The following is a 7,662-nucleotide window of genomic DNA, read 5'->3' as shown; positions in this document are numbered from 1 at the left end:
ATATTTATTGTTGTCCCATGCTCCGACAGTGGTTGCGGCATAGTGGACTAATTGCGGTGGGCCATATTTACCTCGTGTATGCCGAGAGACTATTCTCTTTCCGTGCGGTCTCGACACCCACCTGTCGCTCCGATGAATTGCAGACCATTCAGATGCCGTTTGAGGATGCGCCTTGCTTGGTATTGATCTGGTAATGAACCGTAATGGCGCATGGCAATGGTGGCTGGGGCATCGGGAAACGACGGTTCATTACTAAACGCTGCCGGAGCAGGCAGGCGCATAAGCAGACCGTCATCGACGACTTTCAACGCAAGATAAAAATGTCTTGCTGAGCAGATTTCAGAAACGCTGCGCTATTAGGATGATTCCGTTTTGTTTCATATTTCTGTGAACACCGGAGTACCAAGGAGTGCGTGTTGCGACTGCTGTCAACCGCATGACGTTGCATGTGCCCACCCAACACAGTCGCGACTGCAATGTTTCTGGGGTCAACAGCACTACGCTTACAGCCTGCGCTCCCTTTAAAGCCGCAAGGTTTCATGACGAACAAATTGTTGGTTTCCTTTTTCCATTAGCACAGCTTTCCTTGCTTGGATGGCATTACCGTTGACATGTTTTTATTCCCAATTGCTTTTCATTTGTGGGAAATAAAAATTGCAGAATTTTTCAAGCGCACTGAAGCGCTGGCAACCATTATGGACTCTGTTCTGCTTCGCGCGTTAAAATAACAAAAAGCGACCCATGTCTATCGGGTCAGTGACCGAGCACTATAACCACTGAGCCACCGCGGCGGCTGCATGCACTTGCTGTTGACTGAACAAGTTGAAAGCATTAATTTCATTCACAACACCATTACCTCCGTACCCCGATGAAGCGAGGTTGGATGCATTACTTCCAAAATTACTTCGCTAAATCAGCGACTCAGCTAACTTGTGTTTTGGTGCGGTTCTTTAGAGCGCCCATGTGGCACACATCTTGCGTGGTGAATACGATAACAGTAATAATTGAGGCCTATACATCGTCGATTTTGTTTTAACAAGAGGCAGCCCTTCTAGAAGTTTACAATTGTGCCTGCTGATCAAGGACCTTGCAGAAGCTTTCGTAATCTCCTGTTCTTCTTATCTTTTTTTTTCTGTCTGCATTAATTATTCGCAGATGGACCAAGAACGGAAGGAATATTCCAAACTACAGCGGACTCGCTAGCGCATTGACAACAATATACCTCTTCACCAAACAAACTCAGTCGCTCCGCCGAATGAACCTCGTATGTGGCTCATTGTAAGGTGAGACTCAGCGTCTGTTTCTGCTTGTGTAATATACTTCGCCTTCAATCGGTACGCTGTTGTGAAGTGAATTTTGCTGCACTTTACACAACCGCATCACCCGTTGTCCACTGCAACAACGCAAAACAGCGGTGTTGAATACCGCCGAGTAAAGGATGCGTCAACGGTTGCAATTGCAGCTATCGCTGTCGACATTACGCATGCATCGTTCACCGTTGTAAGGGCGACTGCATGGCGCCATTTGCCAACGCGTTACGCTAGCGAACACGAAGCGCTTTTGAATCACCTGCCTTGGCCGATGCGCGATCTTCGTCTACCCTTTCTGCCGCCCTAAATACGCGGAGGGCAACGTTTCAATGTCAGGACAAAGAGCTATAGAAACGCGTCGGTAGAGTGCGGCCTACGCAGCGTACAAGGCGCCTAGGATGGCCGCATTTTTTTACAGGGCAGCTCCGTCGGGTGGCCTCGTTTCGTCGTCCTTCATCCGTCCGATCCTATCACGTAACATGTGCCAACAGCTGTAGCCATAAGCGTTCAGGGGATATTTAAAAAGATTAAAGAAACTGAAACGCATGAGTAAACACACTTCAGCCTGCAAAGTTTGCGAAGTATTAATAAGTAATACTTTTCAACCGCTTCTCACATGGCCCCTTGTCACTAGTGATCGCTGATACTGACTGCGCCAGTATAGTGGTATATGCAATCGATCTAGGAAGTTTTTATGAGAGTTGAAAGAAGCGTGTGGGTACATACTGCTGCATCTGCACGCGCAATGGTGCAGCAATGAGGCCACTTCAAGTTTTTTCCATAGCGGCAATATGTTGCATATTTGATGAGCCTGCCATTTTGACAAATCTCATCAATCTTGGTGGCGAATTGTACAGAAAGAATTTTTCTTTCATGCACTTTTGCACCGCTGAACAAACGCAATAGGCTATCCTATAATTGCAGTACTGTAGTATATGTTGAACAGGTACCTGCATAACTACGAATCGATTCACCCCTAAGCAATACCACCTTGACTATGCGCAGCACATCATAAATCAGCATGCTTGACAAAAAAATGCCTCCGCCGCCGCCACAGTGGTGGTTTTCGTTGCCTTGTCGGCCAAACTGCTTTGTTAACAGTGCGCGCAGCTCACCTTACTGGCAGGGGGGCCCAAATATATTTTTCTTATACAAGCGACAAAGCCATTTTTCTGGTGTCATGCAGAAAAAACTTGCAACACTCGTACTTAGAAGCGAAGAATGGGCCGAATATTCGGTATTAACCTACAGAGATTCCACGACGTGATTGTTTGCAGTCTAGCACCGGCTTCAGGGTCTTCGGCTTGTTCACGGGCACTCGCTCGCCCTTGTTGGCATGTTTTGCTTTTGTAAACGGTATCGAACTATTTACTATGTGCCAGAATAACACCAGGGAGACGAAGGCAACGACACCGCGACAACATGCCTCCTCAGGTCGTGCCTCCATAAAAATATGCCGCTCCTTTCGGCTACTTGACATAAACCAGTACAAACCCCTCTACAAGGACGGGATTTACCTTACAGCAAAACCTCCGTTACCTGGCAGTAATCTGTGCTTCCCAAACAGGTTATATACTATTTGCCAGCCCGGCAATACGGCTCGGCCTTCGTCTGGATGCTTTACTGTAACAGCCTTCAATCAATTGCTTTGAGAAGCACATTTGTTTCCTCGCCATTATTTATCTCTTTCATAGGAATCATGTGTTTTTTGTCCACTGAGTTTTTAGAAGAATATGACATATAAAAATAACGGTTCTTAAATGCAGCTACTAGGCCCCAATTAAAATGGCAGCATTTGAAAGTGCTGCTATTCAGTTTAATCCTTTGTGAACAATCGCTTTTAGTTTCCTTCTTTTAACACGAAGTATTGCCCCTGATTGGTTAAGCAGCCAAATGAACTTTTGAGGTTTTTAAACATGATTTTAACTTGACAGAAAGGGCATATTTGTAAGGCTTTGAAAAACATGTCCAAACATGGCACTCAGTTGTCGGATTCTCTGACAAGTACGCTGTGAAACTGAAGGTAAAATAATCACGCAGTATAACAATTGTTTTTACAAATACACTTTTCTCACTCACTGAAACGTTTGCTTCTGTAAGGCGGGAAAACTTAAGACAATACCCTAATTTCAGCACACGTAGAATCTAAAGAGCCTGTCCGCTAAATTTCGTAAATCTATGGTGCACCTGTCTCTATCACCACAGTTTCCTTTTTAGAAAAGACACCTAGCTAAGATTGACTTTCATGAGCAGCAATGTTTCTAGGGGAGTGCGCAAAGGATGCGGTGTCTCCTAATTTGATTTGCCAAATACAAATAGTTAAGCCTAAATGGTTTTGCCATTCTACGTATCAGCATGACTGATTTCTGCAAACAACCAATAAAAAATACACAATCATGAGATCCGTCGCTTTCCACACACCAGGCTTATCCACCAGCAGAAAAAAAAAGGAACTGATGCAGGTGAGAAGCCATATAATTTATTTCTACGCTAACAAGCATATCTGCACATGATATGAAAGAAATCAAAGAACAAGAAAAAAGTTCTAAACAAAACGAATGCAGGGGATGCCTGCGACGGATGATTTATCTCTTTCCAGGCAGAAGTATCCAGCTGTTAAAACGGTACATTGTACTAGAGATATCTCAACGTTCAGCACTAGCTTGCAAACTTCACATCAATAAATCGCTTTCGCATCTCCTTGCTTCGACTCCAATATTATTCAGTGATCGCGATAGCTCGAAAAGCAGAACGGCAGTTCTGACTTCTGTTTCAGTTTACCACGCCCATTCCGATTTTGTTCAGGTTATAAACCTGCAGATGCGATGTATATTTCTGTACGTACTTAGCTTCTTGCTCCAGGCCGCCGCGGTGGCTCAGCAGTTATGGTGCTCGGCTGCTGACCCAAAAGACGCGGGTTCGATCCCGGCCGCGGCGGCTAGAATTTCTTTGGAGGAGAAATTCTAGAGGCCCGTGTGCTGTGCGATGTCAGTGCACGTTAAAGAACCCCAGGTGGTCGAAATTTCCGGAGCCCTCCACTACGGCGTCTCTCATAGCCTCAGTCGCTTTGGGACGTTAAACCCCATAAACAAACAAAAGCTTCATGCTCCGTCGATACTCATTTCCTTCCACACACTGTCGCGAACCTCACTTACCTACATGCTTGCAAATGCTATTTCCTAAAGTACTCGAAAAGTGGTTGCAATTAGCAAGACACTGTTCCAAGGTTGCCGCGCAAGCAACCCTGCCGCATTCATTTTCCAACGTATACAATATGGGAATACAAAGACGGAAGTCCTACGCTCATCACAGTCACTGTGGGTGCTCAGTTGCGCAAGAACCACGCTCACAAGCCTCTGAATAAATAAATCCACAAAACGGTAATGCCTACCTTCTCTAATGGGAAGTTCTCATCCGCCATCCGCATTCTACCCCGCAGCTACTGCTTTTCAACATGCTACCGAACAAATGTATGTGCTTACGGGTCTTCTTGACAACACAGCCCCGCATTCCGTTCTTCCACTTCATCTGTTTCAAGAACAGAGTTTGACAAGCAGTCCCTTAGTCTTCGTGCGCTCTTCAGAAGTTAGCAGGTGCGCGGCGTTTTCATCGACTGAACAATACCCGCCACTTGCTGTGCGCATGGTGTGCCTTGTGCTTCTAGAAGGGAACAATGATCAGCTTAGTTCAGCGGGCTAAAGGCTCACAGAAAGCTATGGATGCATGGTACCACATGTCAGATGCTGAAGCGAACTTCTGCGGATGGCCCAGTAGGGAGGTGTTGGAGTCCTCGCACGTATGACACCACGAAACAGGGAACGCTCTCACTGAACCTTGCTCTTGAGGTCGCTGCTGTCCACAGTTTCTTTGGTGGGGGCATTCCTCTTCTTATAGACCTCAATGTAGAATCGAGTGAACATGGTGAAGAAGAAGACGGCTTCGCAGAGCATGATGTAGATGTGAACCCTCGGATAACCGCAGCTGATGAACATGGGTATCATCATGTGTACGAATACTATGGTGAACTGGACCAACTGCAGTTGGGTCAAGTAACGCTTCCACCAAAGGTGCTTCTGGACAGTCGGTCCCAGCACGGAGAGAAAGTAATACGTGTACATGATCACGTGCACGAAACAGTTGAGGACGACGCTCAGGATAACTTGGCCGTCAGGACCGTAGCCGAGTCCGTAGCAGCCGTTGTAGACTATCAGCATATGGTGCACAACGTGAAGAAAAGAGACGTGCGAGTCCTTCTTGCGGAGCACGAAGAACACGGTGTCCAGAAAGTCGGAGATCCTCACTAGGAGATACCACCAGAGCAGGTTCAGCAGGCTCATGGTATTCTCGTCGCGAGCCTCGAAGTTGATGCCCTGGCAGATGAGGCTGTAGCCGCCGCCAACGTACGTCTTGGAGAGGAACACCACCATGAAGTACGTGTTTAACACCACATTGCAGGCGTTGTAGAGGGTCACGATTGGTTTGATGCCGTCGTATGGCTTGCGGTCCTTCATGAAGCGAGGGCCGGCTATTTTGACTACGTAGACGTACACAGTAAACAGAGAGATTAGAAACGCTTTGTTTGCTGGCAACACCCAGTCGGCCGTTCGGGGATCCCGATCTCGAATTAAATCACTCTTCAAGGTGTCGAGAAGGTCTCTAATTCCGGTAGAAGACATGTTTGCTACTCGTCCTGTCCCACTTCCGCAATCTCTCGCAGAGTGTCGTTGCTTCCCACAGCTGCTATGGCAAGAAGCCGTTCAAAACTGCAAGGGGAGTCCTGACGGCTCGACTAGCCCAGCTTCCCGCTGCCGCGAAACAGACGAACCTTAGAGTCAAGACACGCATGCATTTATTGACTCCGCAGTCTCCGGCAGAGGAGGTCATAGAGCGGCAGGGCCGACGGCGCGAGAGAAAGGGTGCTATTCGCGTGGACAGAACAGGGGGGAGAGCAGGTTGCGTTGGTCATTTATCCTATCTCGAATTTGGTAATTGCTTTCCTCAAGATCGCGTGAAGAGGGGCGAGAGTTGGACGGGTGCAGCGACGAGACCCTGAAACGATTTGAGTGTAATATGTTCCGCTCACCTGATGCAAATGAAGGCCTTCTAGAAAGGCTATTGTGACCTCTACGCCAAACACGGTGCGCCGTGCTATCGTTTGCACCCTTTTCTCGATCTGCTAACGCGCAAGGTCGCCGTTTCGAACTCCATAACTAGCAGCGCAGAACAAGTGCTGTGCTGTTTTAAGTTTGGCTTGTTTCGTCAGGTATAATGAAAATCGTTAGAAAGTTAAGCTGCTCACATTGCCCATGCTGCCCTCAGCGACGACCTTTGAAATACGATAGCGAACGTGACTGCTATCTTTTATATGACCTTGTAATGACATGAGCCCCTCGATGAGCATTGCATATAGTGCCACGTGAGTTTATTTTATTTCCAATAATCACAGCAATATTTTTGACCCTCTGTCCTATTCTCTTTTCCAGTGTACTTTATTTACACATGTATGCTGTGCGTAAACAATAATTTTTCACATCGTTATAATGTACGTTCACGTGTCGCCACGTCTTTTTTTTTATCACAAAATTTTTCGTTGCTTCGTATTCAACATTTGAGAGCGCGTTACTACTCGAGTGCCAACAGGATTTTACTTTATTCTGTTTACCGACATGCACTCTCCGTTGGGTTGGCGCCGATACCATTACTGTATAGATCGGAGACAGCCTCAGAGCTTGTCTTCTCTGACGGAGGCCAATACCGCCGCCGAGCGTCTGATAAATCGTTTCTGACCGTCCGACCCTTTTCTGCACGTGTGTGTGTGTGTGTGTGTGTGTGTGTGTGTGTGTGTGTGTGTGTGTGTGTGTGTGCGCGCGCGTGCGCGCGTGTGTGTGTGTGCGTGCGTGTGCGTGTGTGCGTGTGCGTATGCGTGCGCGTGCGCGTGCGCGTGCAGCTTCAGAGGAGAAACTTACTTGACCGCTGTAAATAGCGTTTCGGCCAGAGGCTCACCTTCGTCTGGGTCGGAGTGCGAAAATAGTACGCACAGACTTAACTCTTGAAGAAGGGAGGAAAAAGATGCAGAAACAAATAATAAGGGGAAGAAAAAATTGAAAAAAAGTGAAAGAATGGGGACTAGCAGCCAAGCAGTAAAGGAAATAAAATTAGAACAGTAAAACAGAATGAAGGCAGGGTGGTTTACAAAAAGGTAAGAATCGCGGTCACCGCTAGCCATGGACAAGATAGGTGACCTGTAGAAAAGTAAATAAACTTATAAATAAGGGCAAGAAAAGAAAGGCGGCGAGAAAGACTGTCGCGAAGTGCTCTTACCTACACGCCTGTAAATGATATTTACTAAAGT

At 46.9% G+C, this 7,662-nt stretch overlaps 1 pseudogene; it reads right to left on the bottom strand.

Annotated features, from left to right (window-relative positions):
* Positions 1–1,078: 1,078 nt before the first annotated feature.
* Positions 1,079–5,986, bottom strand: LOC149369887 (very long chain fatty acid elongase AAEL008004 pseudogene; annotated as a pseudogene).
* Between the last annotated feature and the right edge of the window lie 1,676 nt (positions 5,987–7,662).

Source organism: Amblyomma mixtum, chromosome 1 (genome assembly GCF_055824585.1).
Source record: "Amblyomma mixtum isolate Tamu chromosome 1, ASM5582458v1, whole genome shotgun sequence".
Taxonomy (NCBI): Eukaryota; Metazoa; Arthropoda; class Arachnida; order Ixodida; family Ixodidae; genus Amblyomma; species Amblyomma mixtum.
Note: the sequence above shows the minus strand (reverse complement) of the source record. Positions and strands in the feature narration are given on the sequence as shown.